Genomic DNA, 14,812 nt, shown 5'->3' with positions numbered 1-14,812 from the left:
CCCACATGCCGCGGAGCGGCTGAGCCCGTGAGCCATGGCCGCGGAGCCTGCGCGTCCGGAGCCTGTGCTCCGCAATGGGAGAGGCCACAACAGTGAGAGGCCTGCGTACCGAAAAAAAAAAAAAAAATCATAATACATATTGAAACATACTTAAAAAAATAAGGAAATATAGGTAAACATAAAGAAGGAAACGTTAATTATCTATAGTTCTAAAAACCAGAAATCAAACAATTTAGTGTCTAAAGCTTCATCTAAAATGTGTATACAATACAGAAAGTATTGATCCTAGTTCCTTTACAAATGAAAATATCTTGATTAGGATTAAAGAGTTTAGGCCACAAATAATTCTATACAAACACAAGTTTAGGTAGTTCAAATGTAAAAAAACACATAACTGAAATCCTTCTTACCTAAGAGAAAATTAACTCCAGAGAAGGAAATGTGTGGGTGAAAAAACCATAAAGTTGAAGGGGAAAATTTAATCATTTAAGAAAAAATTTTTTTCAATTTTTTTTGGTCTTTCCAAAGCAAGTAAGAAGAATTCCACTTACATCAGACTTTTACCCGTCACCCCCCCAAAAAAAATCATACTTTATCTTGGAGAATTGTAATGTATAACCAACTCCCCAATACTCTCACTCCTAAAAAAAAATAATAATAAGTAAAAGTGAAACATCTTACAATTGGGAATATATCCACTTCCCTGCTTCAGTTTTCTGCAAATATCAGGGGTACTTTTCCCAAATAAACCAATTTAAACTAAAGCGCATCATGTTTAAAGAGTGGCAAATTTTGTATTGTTAGTTTCACCAAATAAGAGTTAATACATATTGTTGCTGTTTCCAGAATGCCATTATCAGGCAGCATCACCTGGTAAATTGCAAAGTGCCATCACTGGAAAGCTGCTCACAAACTCACAGTGGAGCCAACTGGGTGAAGTGGGAAGTGACAACGCTGTGACAGTGGCCAGGAAGGCACCAGAAGAGTAGCACTTGTTTTAAAGTCAGGGATGTGGTATGAAGGTAGAAAAGGACGAAACCAGGTTGAAAGCTGGAACACCAAAAGGTAACTACCAATTACTGAGTGAAAGCCATGTTCCTGAGGTTTTACATATATTATTATTTTTGAAGTTAATCCTGTGTGATAGCTATTTATCACCTCCATTTTACAGCTGAGGAAACAGGATTAGAAAAGACAAATAACTTACTGCATAATCATTCACCTATCATGAAGCAAACAAGGAATTCAAAACTAGATTTATCTGACTCCAGAGCCCAGACTCTTTTCATTTCCCCAGGCTGCCTCTCTGGTTCTTCAGTATATAGAATTCAGGCTCCCTGTGAGCAATTTCACTGTTGTGGGCTCTAGGAGGGAGAGATCCACCTGGAGGCAAACAGTCACATGCTATCACCAGGGGAGCCCAGAGTTTTCAGCCTTTGTTCGTCCCAAGCCACCTTTATACATAATCTTTTCTCCCGTTTTCCCTTTTACAGCCCTAACACACTGGATGGATGGATGGAAGGAGAGAGGAAGGGAGGGATGGAGGGAGGGAGGCAAGCTGACTTAAGATGTTTATTTGATTTACAAACTCCTCTATCCTTGTCTTTGTTCAAGTTGTTCCCTGCACCTGAAGCCCTTCTCCAATATCCCTATAGCTAATCACATCTATGACTGAAGGTCCAGTTCAAATGCCATCTCCACACAGCACTCCCCAGTCTCCCACTCTCTCATTCAGTAGTAGTATCTCCAATCTAAATTTTCCTGACCCTTTATGTATAAAATAAATATACAAATAATATGATGCCAGATAGATATATGCTATAAATAAAATAAAGGGGCAGGGGAGAAAGAATGGCCAAGGGGGCAGTGTAAGGACCCAGAAGGTTTATCAGGCAAGACCTCTCCAAGGCAGTGATTTGTAATACGGTGTGTTTAATTCAACACAAACTATTTCGGCACCAATATTTGTTTCACAAAATACTCTTCTTCAATTCTCCATACCCTCCCCTTAATCTTTTCCACAAATAGTCTGCCGTAGTGGTTTTTCATTACTGCTATTCTTTTAGAGGAAAAAAAAATCTCACACAAGATGTTGACAGGTGCTTTACAAACAGGTGCAAATTTCAAATCACGAATATTCTGAAAAAATGTTAAAAGTGATTTGTCAGTGAGAAGTCTGATGCCAAAATGAAGCTGAACTACAAGAATTTAAAATGGAATTTCAAGAAAATGACGTATCAACTCTTCAACTCTATAATCTGCAAGTTTACTTTCTATCATATATGGAAAGAAGAATGGCAATAGGAAAATATACTTGAAGAGAGATCCTGCAGTTTTTCACTTAAGGATAGATGGGGATTTCCCTGACAGTCCAGAGCTTTCACTGCCAAGGCCAGGGGTTCGATCCCTAGTTGGGGAACTAAGATCCCACAATCCACACACGGCACAGCCAAAAAAAAAAAAAAAAGACAGAAAAATTAGAATATCCTCACCCCTTTAAAAGCCACACTACCTACATGACTTAAAGAAAACCAGCACATGCTAAAATTTTCTTTCACAGGCTTATACAAGAGCTTGGAGGGCTCAACCCCTTCAATCACTTGGAACTAGGAGATGCCTTAACACAAAAGTCTAAGGGCCAAAGTACTCACTTCCCTTTCTTCCTCAGATTATTTTGCTGATTCCCCAGTACCCTGAAAGAAATATCTGTGGTCTATTCTGTCTTTGAAAACTATTACTCTGATCCCAGTCAAATCTTTTCTCTTACTTCCCTGATTACAAAATTCCCTCTTTCATCGACACTATCGTCCTATCTGCCTTGACTTTTTTCTTATCTAATGAGAAACATATTCTTCCAGGCAGGCTTATAGATCCCCAAAACTTATTTCTACTTCAGGAATTCTTAATCTTTTTGTGCCATGGGTTTCTTTGGTGGTCTGGTAAAGCCTATGGACCCCTTCTCAGATTGCTTTTAAATGCATAATTAAATATATGCAATTACAAAAACAACTAATTATACTGAATATTAGCAAAACAATGAAAAAACCCTGATATTGCAATATATGTACACCTTTATTATCACATTAAGTAACAAGATCTAACAGTGGATTCAGTAATACCATAATTCAAAAAAATTATAAGCATAAATGATATTTTTAAAATGTTTATTGGAGTATATCACAAATGATATTTTAAGATATCTGCAACAACTGTAAACATGACACAAAAATATCTGTAATTTTTATTGGTGACAAAGTCACAGGCATTGCTAATTCTACTGCGGTTTGTTGCTTACATTCATTATTGAAGGAAATGATAATACAGTTATCAGATAATAAAAATAAAAACATGATTTTATCCCCATTCTAGTTCAAGGAGCCCCTGATTTCTATCCACCAACTGGTGAATCCCAGGTTAAAAATCCTTTCTAGTTCAAAACCTTGCTCAAACTGATTTTTGCCACAAATTTTAAAATAAAAACACTGATTTCTCCTTTGATCTAGCTCTCATCTGAACATACCACCATGCCTCCCTGTTTTCACGCAGATGTATACACAGAACCCTGTTTATTTCTATGACTTGCCTATCCAGCACCCATTTAAATTTTGCCAGTCAATAAAAGGCGAAATTGAAGGAAAGGAGATGGAAGCAACCAACAGCTCCTCACTTACAGACCTCCAACAGGAAGTATAAAGATGCCAAGTATGGTGTGTACGATTTTGGTAGGTGGGCTGCCCGACCCGTGAGTCCAGCTTGTCAAGAGTCTCCGAAGCAAGACATCTTCACCAGCGGCACTCAGAAGACATTCCACCTCCTCCTCGCCTCCCATACTCAGTTCCCTGGCTGCCAGGTCGCTCGCCTCTGGCTCTCACCCGAAGCCACCCCGCGGTCCTCCTGTCCCTTCCCATCCCATCCCCCACGCGTCCCTCCCTCCAGTCCGCCCCAGGCTGCCCTGGCCCCTGAGCGCCGCCACATCTCTCCCTGGACCTAACCGTGTGCCCCCACCCCCACTTCTCCCCTCACTGCAGAGAAGGGCCCAGGGGTCAGCTGGACCCGGCGGCCCACCGTCAGCGCAGGCTGCGGCCCTAGGCCGAAGCAACACGGCCGCCAGGCAAGGAGCCGCGCACTCCGCGCAGCTGGATCGGGGACGTGCACTCACCAAGATCATGCGGAGGAGGGCACCGATGTCTGCGCAGGACCGCCACTCGGCCTCGGAGCCGTTGCCCTCGCGGCGAACTGCCACCGCCACCACCACCACCGCCGCCGCCGCCACCGCCGCCACTCGCTAGTTGGCTTCCCTGCGTCGCCGCCACGCCATGGCGCGTGCGCGGCGCCGCGGGGGCCCCTGGGACTAGTAGTTCAGGCCGGCAGCCAGCGGTGCCTCTTCCGCTTTTACCACCCAAGTCCGCTGCAGGCTGGAGCCGTCTTGAGCTACTGGGGTACCGCGAAACGGCTTCCGGAAAATTGTTCACCAAACACTCGCCCTTGCTTCCGCGTACGGTACTGCTGGATGTGAATAATCCGGCTGAGCAAGTATGTGTAAAGTAAAACAATTTAGAGCATTTATGTTTTAGATAACAAGTGTCACTTGGCCAGAACACATCATTTGAAACACACACACCCATACACCACTCTTCTTCCTTTCTGTCAAAAGGGTCATTAATTGCCTTTGTGTTATCTGGATTTTCAGTCTTAAATCTGATTTCCCACTCCTTTTATCAAATTTTACTTGACCATACAGTTTTTTAGGTCGATTGACAATTTATCTAATACAAAATTTTTTATAAAAACAATTCATATATATTCAAATATAAAGTTAACTGAGCTGAACAGTCCTAGAAACCTTAGAATTGGAAGACAGCTTAAAGGTCATTAGTCCACCTCCGGCCCAGGCAGGAACTCCAGCCAGATAGTCATCCAACTTCTCTTTCAAACAGTTCAAATTTCAGGGTGCTCACTTCCTTAAATAAGGAGGCCTGGTCAACTGTTGGGCAGCATTAAATGTTAGAAAGTTCTTCTGCTGAACAAAATCTACTTCCCTTTTACTTTCTTCCATTGCTAGTTGTTATGCTGCCTGGAGCAATATAGAATGTTTTGCACTTGATAGTCTTTCAAAAAATTGAACACAATGATTATATCGTCCAACACTAGGAGTCTCCAGACCAAAAAAAAAGGCGTCAGTTTTGCAACAAGTTCAGATTTGATTCAGCTCCCAGACTGCTTTCCATTCAGTCATCCTCCTTGATGTATTATCTTTAAAAATTGTCAAAATTTGCCTCAGATTTATAGCCTTGTTTTATTACCACAAGAGCATTCTATGGTAAACTGGTCAGGTATTATTGCTATCATATTGCCATTCAACTGAATCAAGAATTCCACCAGATCAAAGATTATTCCTCAGCTCTGTTATAAAACATTGTCCAAAGCAACAAGGGAATGAAAAAAGCAACAGGATATGGTTTCCAATTTAGGGTAAAAGGATAATTCACACAGATTAAGGATCATAATAATAAGCTAAGGTGCAAAGTACTCCAGATTCCTGGCGAAAGTCTTCATCAAATTGAGTGGCCATGACTTTAAGAAGGAAGTTAACACTTGGGAGTTACTGAATGGTTGGATTTGAAGAAAGAAATGGCATGTGACGATTGCTAAGGAAGAGCCCAGCCTGAGCAGTTTGCTCTCACTTAACACTGAGTACAGTACTATAAATGGGCTGGACCACACAGGCCAGGTTAAGGGGAAAGGAAAGGGCCCCCAAAGTTGCAAAAAGCTCTTGAGGGTTGTGAAAAAACCGCACTGTATGTAGTAAGTAAAAAGGGCACTGGGATGGTCAATTAGTTGTTCTGAGCCCTTCTCTGTCAACCTACAAATGAAGAGCTTGAACTAGGTAAGTTGTTCTCAATCTTTTTTTCCAGCCAGCGCATCCAAGGAACACAACCTGCACATTAGAACAATGATCACAACAACAGTAAATCTTGTGGAATATGAAGTATTTTTCTCAACGCCTTTTACACAGGGGAAAGTGAACTTGAGAGGTGAAAAGACACTCAATAAATAGTACTCCTTGAGGGCAGAGAACCCCGTCTTATTCACCGCTGTCTCTCTGGAACCTGCCATACTACCTAGGATGTAATATATATCTTCTTTAAAAAAAATGAATGGGATGAATAAACAGTAAACCATGGCCAAAGCCTTTTTCCTTCCACTATATCACTCAGCCTTCCTTGACATACAGGGATATGAAATTGCTTGTCCATAGTCACAGAATTTGTACCAGATCTTGATCAGAGCTCAGTTCTTCACACGCTCAACCTCATACTCTGCAGACCACTCTGCCACAGAAGCAGAGAGCAGTGACATACTCAGAATTTTTTTTAATGTTCTTTCCTTCATTTGTGCACAGCCAGTCTTGGAGGTAAGAAAAGAAAGCAGGTGCTATGCCAAGTGATTTCGGGGTCTTTGGCAAGTATTTCTGGACAAAAATATTTTTTCCTCACATCCATGAAAGCCCCCTGAAATGTCATCCTTAGTGTTAGAAACATTGAATCCTGGATGTTAGAGCTGAGTATCAGAGATCATCTAGTCCAATACCTGCATTCGTTTGAATTTGGAGCCTGTCCTCAAGAGATCCTAATTAAAAAGCACATGCCCCTGGGAAAAGTAACATTTAAGTTATTATGCATCTATACTTAGGAAAGAAATACGACAGTTAATTGAGAGCAAACCATACCAGAAAGAAAAGCAGGGCCATATCCAGAAAAAAATAAAGATTAGGAAGAGGGAGAGCAAGATGAAAGGGAGAAAAACAAGGACTTCATCTATGTGCAATTTTTTTAATCTATTTGGCACACAGTTTGGGAAATGAATTAATTTGAACCAGTACATACTTAGGTGTAGATAGCTACAGCTTGTGCAAAGATTAATCTTAGTGTCTAATCTGAGTCAATTAAATTATAAACTAGGTGATATGTAAATATAGCAATAACATGGATAGAAACCAATACAGCAGAGAATGAACTCTGAGACTGTATTTTCTTTTTTAATTTATTTTTTAAAATTTAAAAAATAATTATTTGTTTGTTTTGGCTGCGCCGGGTCTTAGCTGCGGCACACGGTGCATCTGGCTCTTTAGTTGCGGCATGCATGCAGGATCTAGTTCCCCAACCAGGGATGGAACCTGGGCCCCCTGCACTGGGAGCTCGGAGTCTTACCTACTGGACCACCAGGGAAGTCCCTGAGACTATATTTTCAACTGTAAAACAGAAACGTCACCAACCCTATCTATCCCGTAGGTCAAAGCTTTTTACCATAAAGCAAAACACAAATGTTATGCTTTGACATAGTTCAAACTCAAACAGCAGGCAAACATTCAATGCTAAAGGCTAACTTAGTCGTTTTTTGTTTCTTAATTTCTTTTATAAAATTTATTTTCAATCTGACAAGTAATATATTAATTCTTGTTCTTGAAAATGTATACAATACACAACATGGATGGACCTAGAGATGTCATACAAAGTGAAGTAAGTCATACAGAGAAAGACAAATACCATGATATCACTTAATGTGGAATCTAAAAAATGATACAAATGAACTTATTTACAAAACAGAAACAGACTCACAGACTTAGAAAACATACAGTTACCAAAGGGGAAAGGTGGGGGGGAGGGATAAACTAGGAGGTGGGGATTAACATATACACAGTGTTATATATAAAACAGATAATCAACAAGGACCTACTGTATAGCACAGGGAACTCTACTCAATACTCTGTAATAACCTATATGGGAAAAGAATCTGAAAAAAAATAGATGTATGTATACATATAACGAAATCACTTTGCTGTACATCTGAGTCTAACACAATATTGTAAATCAACTATACTCCAATACAAAAATTTTAAGAAAAAATAAATAAATAATAAAGTTTAAAAAATGTATACAATACAAATAAGTCAAAAGTTCCTCTTGATTCCCCCCCAATTCCATCCAGTAGCTACTCTTGTCAATTTGATAGGTATCTGCCCAGATTTGGTGGTGGGTTGTTTAACCCAAATAGAATCACACTGTACATACTGTTCCATGTTCTATAACGCTTTTTTCATGTAAGAGTAAATCCTGGCATCTTCCATATCTATATTCCATATAGATACATAAAAATCTACCTCCTTGTTTTGAACCTTGCACAATATTTCCATAGTACAATCTACCCTAGTTAATTTAGCGTCCCCTGTTGATGGACATTTAGGTTGACTCATCACATTTTGAATAACAAAAAATACATGTGAATTAACTATATGTTATTTCTTAATGGGAAAATTTTTCTAAATCTCTGGAAAATCCAGAGAGACAGACATGAAAGCTGTCCTATACACAGGTGGCACAAAATATCCTTCATAAAGTCCTTTTTGCGCTTAAACTATCCAATTGAAAGTAAAGGACAAGATTCCAGTCACAGCCCTACTCCATGCTCTGGGCCCTTGGTTGTCCTGCACTGGCCCCCACTGGCAGGTTCAGAAATAGTGATACTCAGAGGTCGATTTACTATGAAGCTGATGGAGCTTATGATTTAAGGCAGTGTATTCACATAGTCGTATGGTTTTGTAACACTTGCCAAGGAATTTTAAATTATTGGCTAAATCGAGGACAACAGATAAAAGCCTAAAACTTGAGAATACTGGAAATGAGGATCATTTCCTGTAGAACAGGATCATAAATCATGCTACTCACACTTCAGCCCAATGAAATCTACTATAAAACTTATTTTTCTACCAGTGCAAGGGATGTCCAGACTGATAGGAGCTGTAATGTTAATGGATCATAAAGCTTTTGTGTATTATCTGTATTTGAATTTAACCCATGACTAATTATAATATATGAAATATCTTTAACGTAATCACATTTTACATCTTTCACTGACAACTTTTTTCATTGTCTTGTATTATTTAGTTAAGTTCTCAAAGTTTCTCAAGCTTGTTAAGCTCCTGATAAACAGAGATTTTTTTTAATAACAAAAAGTATAGACAAAAAAGTAACATGCTTACAATTTATATACTCTTTGAAAATCAGATATCAACAATTTTAATGGCAACATATTTCATCATACTGACAAATCATAAATTGTCATTTCAAAATGGAAATTGTTTACTCCTGATAACAAATTTTTAAATGCCAAATTCATGCAAATTAAAGAAATTCTAGAATACAGAAATAAGTTAAATAGAAACTTAATACTTTGTAAAGCTTATTTTAAAAGTAAATGGTGTAATACTCTCATACTATTGAGTAACCTGCTTTTTTTACTTAATAAAATTTGTTTTGCTAACTTTATAAGCTAATTCTAAAATTTATATGGAAATACAAAGCACCAAGATTAGCCAACAACACTCCTGAAGAAGAGTAATGTGGAAGGAAGGACTTGTCCTACCAGGTATCAAAATTTATTACAGTTGACCCTTGACCAGTGTGTGGGGTTAGGGGCACCAACCCTCTGCATAGCAGAAAATCTGAATGTAACTTACAGTTGTTCCTCTGTATCCACAGTTCTGCATCCACAGATTCAACCAACCTCAGATTGTGTAGTACTGTAGTATTTCCTATTGAAAACATGTGTGGACCCATGCAGTTCAAACCTGTGTTGTTCAAGGGCCAGCTCTCTATAGCTATAGAAATTAAGACAGAGGCTAACAAAATACTATGAAAAATGGTGCTGGGATATTTGCGTATCCATGTGGAAAAAAATTAATTGTACTCACGATATATACAACTCACACATTAAAAAAAATAAATTCCAGGGCTTCCCTGGTGGCGCAGTAGTTGAGAGTCCGCCTGCCGATGCAGGGGACACGGGTTCGTGCCCCGGTCCGGGAAGATCCTACATGCCGCGGAGCGGCTGGGCCCATGAGCCATGGCCGCTGAGACTGCGCGTCTGGAGCCTGTGCTCCGCAATGGGAGAGGCCACAGCAGTGAGAGGCCCGCATACCGCAAAATAAATAAATAAATAAATAAATCCAATTGAATTATATAGATATAAAAGAGACAGGTTTTAAAAAATAAATTTTTAGCAGATAATTAAGAACAATGTCTTCTTGGACTTCCCTGGTGGTGCGGTGGTTAAGAATCCACCTGCCAATGCAGGGGACCACGGGTTCGAGCCCTGGTCCGGGAAGATCCCACATGCCGCGGAGCAACTAAGCCCGTGTGCCACAACTACTGAGCCCGTGCCCTAGAGCCCGCAAGCCACAGCTACTGAAGCCCCCGGGCCTAGAGCCCGTGCTCTGCAACAAGAGAAGCCACCGCAATGAGAAGCCCACACACGGCAATGAAGAGTAGCTCCCGCTCACCTCAACTAGAGAAAGCCCGCACAGCGACAAACACCCAACACAGCCAAAAATATATTAATTAATTAATTAATTAATTAAAATAAGCAGGGAGGCTATAAAAAAATTAAAAAATAAAACAGCGATACACACATACACATTGCATATGAAGAAAACATCCCTAGAAGGCAACATAGTGACAGTGGTAACCTTCATTAGTGTAGGGTAACAGGGCTGGGGACTGGGTGGCAGGCCAACTTATTTTCACTGTATATTGTATATTGCACCCATTGAATTTTACACCATGTATATATATTTCCTATTTTAAAAATTTAGAAATTTAAGACATATATCAAATATTATCACTCAGAAGCTACAGAGGTAGCTCTTTATCCTCAGTAGCTTATTTTACTTCAAAGGAAAACTTAAGATAGAAGAAAATTAAAACTAACATTTTATGTATAAAATTAAAATGCTTTACAATTAATCAAGTACTTTAATCATAAATAGTTTTGTGAGGAGGCAGAATTATATCCATTTTACATACTAGTAAACAGAGCCTCAGAGAGATTCAGTGACTTGCCCTAAGTCACACAGCTAGTTAGTGCCAGAACTGGAACTCAGTTTTTAATGCTTGCAAACCCTATGATCTTTCCCATCACACTGACACAACATGCCCTCCTAAATACCTTTCTCCAAAAAAACACGTGAATAACAGAAAATGCTTTGTTACTTTTAAAAATTTATTTATTTAATTTATTTATTTTTGGCTGCACTGGGTCTTTGTTGCTGCGCGCAGGCTTTCTCTAGTTGCAGCGAGTGGGGCTTACTCCTCGTTGCGGTGCGCAGGCTTCTCATTGTGGTGGCCTCTCTTGTTGTGGAGCACGGGCTCTAGGTGTGCGGGCTTCAGCAGCTGCAGCACGTGGGCTCAGTAGTTGTGGCTCGCGGGCTCTAGAGCTCAGGCTCAGTAGTTGTGGCGCATGGGCTTACTTGCTCTGCGGCATGTGGGATCTTCCCGGACTAGGGCTCGAACCTGTGTCCCCTGCATTGGCAGGCGGATTCTTAACCATTGCGCCACCACGGAAGCCCTGTTTGTTACTTTTGTGTGTGGGGAAGGGCGGGAAAGTTTCTCTATTAATGATTAAATTCATTTTCTAAAAGTAAAGACAAAACTTATTGAATAGCACATTGCACCTTCAGAAGTACTAAAAAGTCTTAAATGATTCATACCTCCTATTACTCCCAGCTCAGGTATTAGGGAGATACTTTTCTTTCACTCCCCTATTTAATGAAGGCTAAGGAATTATTCCCAGTCTCTTAATAAAAAAGACATCTTTGTGGCCAATATAAGAGAGTTTTTTTTTTTTTTTTTAAGTTTGGCTGCACTGGGTCTTAGCTGCGGCATTCAGGATCTACACCGTGGGATATTCGCCGCGGGATCTTTAGTTGAGACATGCATGTGGGATCTAGTTCTCTGACCAGGGATGGAACCCAGGCCCCTTGCATTGGGAGCGCAAAGTCTCACCCACTGGACCACCAGGGAAGTCCCCAAGAGAGTAATTAGATGTAGCACTTTTCAAAGCATTTCCAAAAATCTTTGTCAAATTCAGTGTAATCACCAAACTTATTATTTCCCATTGAAAGTAATCTTGAAAATTCACTCTCAAGAGGTGGTTTTCTTGAAGAGCTTCTAAAATTTATTCTCATAGTATATTTACATGATAAATAATAGCATTACCACTATTCTACAACTTTCCCATACAGTATCTCATTTGATCCTTGAAACAAGCCACTAAGACAGGCAGGGACAGAAATCCCTGACATTCAATAGATGAAGAAACTGAGGCTCTGGGAGGTTGTTTTTTCCTACGGTCATTGTCCTATCTCTTAGTTGAATATTTTCTCCAACAAAGCATGTGAAAAATTCTTAATTATCAGAACTTCAACTTGTCAGTCAACATTCAACTTGTCAATTACATAGGACTTTTCCTTTTCCTTCTTGCTCTATGCCTTTAATGCCCTTTCAGAAAGGAAGATTTGGGGACTAAACAATATTCAATCCTAATCAGTCCTGACTCTGCTTAGTTTTCTGAGATCAGATGGGAAATAGAAATCTATTTTCTTACCCATAAGAGCACAAGTGAAATGAGCTGGTTTAAATTACTGGATAAACTCTACATTTGTCTATCGCCCAGTATCAAAATACTTGTAAACTATGTAACTATATATCCTAAAAACGATATGTAAGTGTTCTAAACCTGAAGCTCAGGATGACAACCTAGACTATAGAAATTAAAAATTAAACTGCCAAAGCTCAAATCCTGGCTCCCTATCTTCTCAGCTGTGTGATCTCCTGGGCAAGTTTCTTTGCCTCTTGGAGGTTTGGATTCCTTAGCCCTAAAATTAGGGGTTTAAAAAAATGCTTTCATAAGGATTAAAAGAGATAATGCACTTAAAACATTTAGCATAGTGTCTAGCACTTATTTAAATATTGATAACTTGGCACTGACACTATTATTGGCATTTACGATTCAGCAAACTAGATTTATCTATGCACTTTCCTATTCAATCCATAAATGACTGCACTTTGCAATATATTGTAATATATAACATACCTAATATACTTGATGTTTAAAAGATACTACAACCACCAATATACTCAATTCCCTTTAGCAGTTAGCCAGATATCACTTTTCTAAATCTCAGAAAAAGTAGAGTTGCAAAGGTTACTCCATCAATCAAGGGTGAGGCTGAAGCTAAGAGCTCTGTTTTTAATGGATATGGACAATGGTATATACAGAAAATTTGCTTGAAATTATACATAGCTGTAATGTGGTGGAATGGTGATTTCTATCTTTATAATGGACTAAGGTAACCTAAAGAAGGGTCAGTGTTACAGCAGTATACAAATCCTTGTATACTGTATACAATACAATCCTTGTATACAATCCGTTGAAAGAGATGGATGATGCAACTTCTGTAGTAAGAATGCAGTCAACTCTGAGTCACCAGTATAACCTTGAGGAGCACTAAAGGAGATAGGAAAATTCTTGAGTACTGACTCCTAGGCTCAGCATCTTAGTCAACTGTGTGTAAGACGTTTCAGTGCTATTTGGACACAGTATTGTTCATACAAGTGAATCTCAAGAAAACATTTAGTGCAAAAAATACTAGAGTCATTAGCTCCTGACTATGATAAGTCCCATGAATTTTCTGTAATCATCTCAAAAATATTTTGTGTCAGGCCTCTGGCCCGTCTCTAGTAGGTCCCCCAAAAAGATTTGTTGAATAAATGAACTTCATTTTTAAAAATTGTTAAGAGCATTGGCTACAGAGTCAAGCTGACTTGGATATCCTAACTCCATCACTTATCAGCCCTATGACTTCAAGCTAGTTAACTAATCTCTTTTGGTTTCAATTTTCTCATCTGTAAAATGTGAAATGCCAAGTATTGAACTGTAAGGACCAAAAGGCACAGGAGACAGATTAATGCTTGGCACATAGTAAGCCTGAAGTAAATAGCAGCCTTTATACTTTTTGCTACAAGAGTAAGGCTTTATCAAGACGTCTTTGTCTATCAAATGCGTTTAAGCACAGATCAGACCTTTTCCAGGAGTGAAGGTAAAAACATATCCAAAAAGGATGAGGAAGGCCTTGTAAATGATAATCTGATCCACAATGGGAAATGATGGGCAGGAAGAGGAAAGACAGGGGGTGACAAGCTAGGAAAATGATACATCCCAGGGTGGGAGTGATGGCATTAGTAAACTCTTCAGGGGAGAGCTGCCACATGGGGAGGGGACTGCGGAGTCAATTACTTTGGCCAGGCCAGCCCTGGAACTTACCGTGGGGCAAGGCAATGTGGAGAGGCCTGGTATAGACAAAGATAGCGGGGCAGGGGGTGCCGGGGAAAAATAACTGGCTAGTAGGAGCCATGACTCGCGACCGGGCAGTGCCCAGACCAGGCCCCAGTCGAGGGCTGCAGCCCGGTGAGCAACAGAAGGCCCTGGGGCTTGTACACTCTAGTACCTGTAGTAGCTATGAAGGGCAGAGAAATTTGTTCTGAGGTGATCACAGCATCTACGCTGATACCTGCCTGCCTGGGACGGGATGGAGGCGAGGAGGAAGAAGAGCCGCTTCCATCGGGAGGGATGGAGGAAGGGCAGGCGGGCGGGCAGTGGAGAAGCAAGGGACCCAGGTCCCACTGCCTCGGGGGAATCAGGCACGCTGGACTGGCTCCGGCATCCTTAGGGCCCAGCGTGGAGGCGGGACCTCAGCGGTTACCGACGGAAACCGCCTCGGAGTGGGAGGTCGCGTCACGGACAGGCAGCTGCTAAACCAATGGAGCCGGAGCATGGGGCGGATGTTGCCTCCCATTGGTGGCTGTTGGGCGCGCCCAGCAGCCAATGAGTCAGCCCAGGGGGCGTCGCGGTGACGTTAGCTGCGGAGGAGGCCGCTTCGAATCCGCAGCGGCCAGCTTGGTGGCCTGGACCAATC

The 14,812-nt window shown here is 40.5% G+C and overlaps 1 protein-coding gene across 8 annotated transcripts in view; it reads right to left on the bottom strand.

The window, feature by feature from the left end:
- The window catches only part of GAPVD1 (GTPase activating protein and VPS9 domains 1), a 73,009-nt gene extending 68,710 nt beyond the window's left edge, over positions 1-4,299 (bottom strand). For all 8 annotated transcript variants that reach the window (XM_033427203.2, XM_033427206.2, XM_033427205.2 and 5 more), the window contains exon 1: positions 4,160-4,299. The gene's annotated coding sequence lies outside the window, so the exon portion shown is untranslated. The remainder of the gene's footprint in view (positions 1-4,159) is intronic.
- Between the last annotated feature and the right edge of the window lie 10,513 nt (positions 4,300-14,812).

This window comes from Orcinus orca, chromosome 6 (genome assembly GCF_937001465.1).
Source record: "Orcinus orca chromosome 6, mOrcOrc1.1, whole genome shotgun sequence".
NCBI classification, from domain to species: Eukaryota; Metazoa; Chordata; class Mammalia; order Artiodactyla; family Delphinidae; genus Orcinus; species Orcinus orca.
The sequence above is the reverse complement of the archived record's forward strand: the minus strand, read 5'-3'. Positions and strand labels throughout refer to the sequence as shown.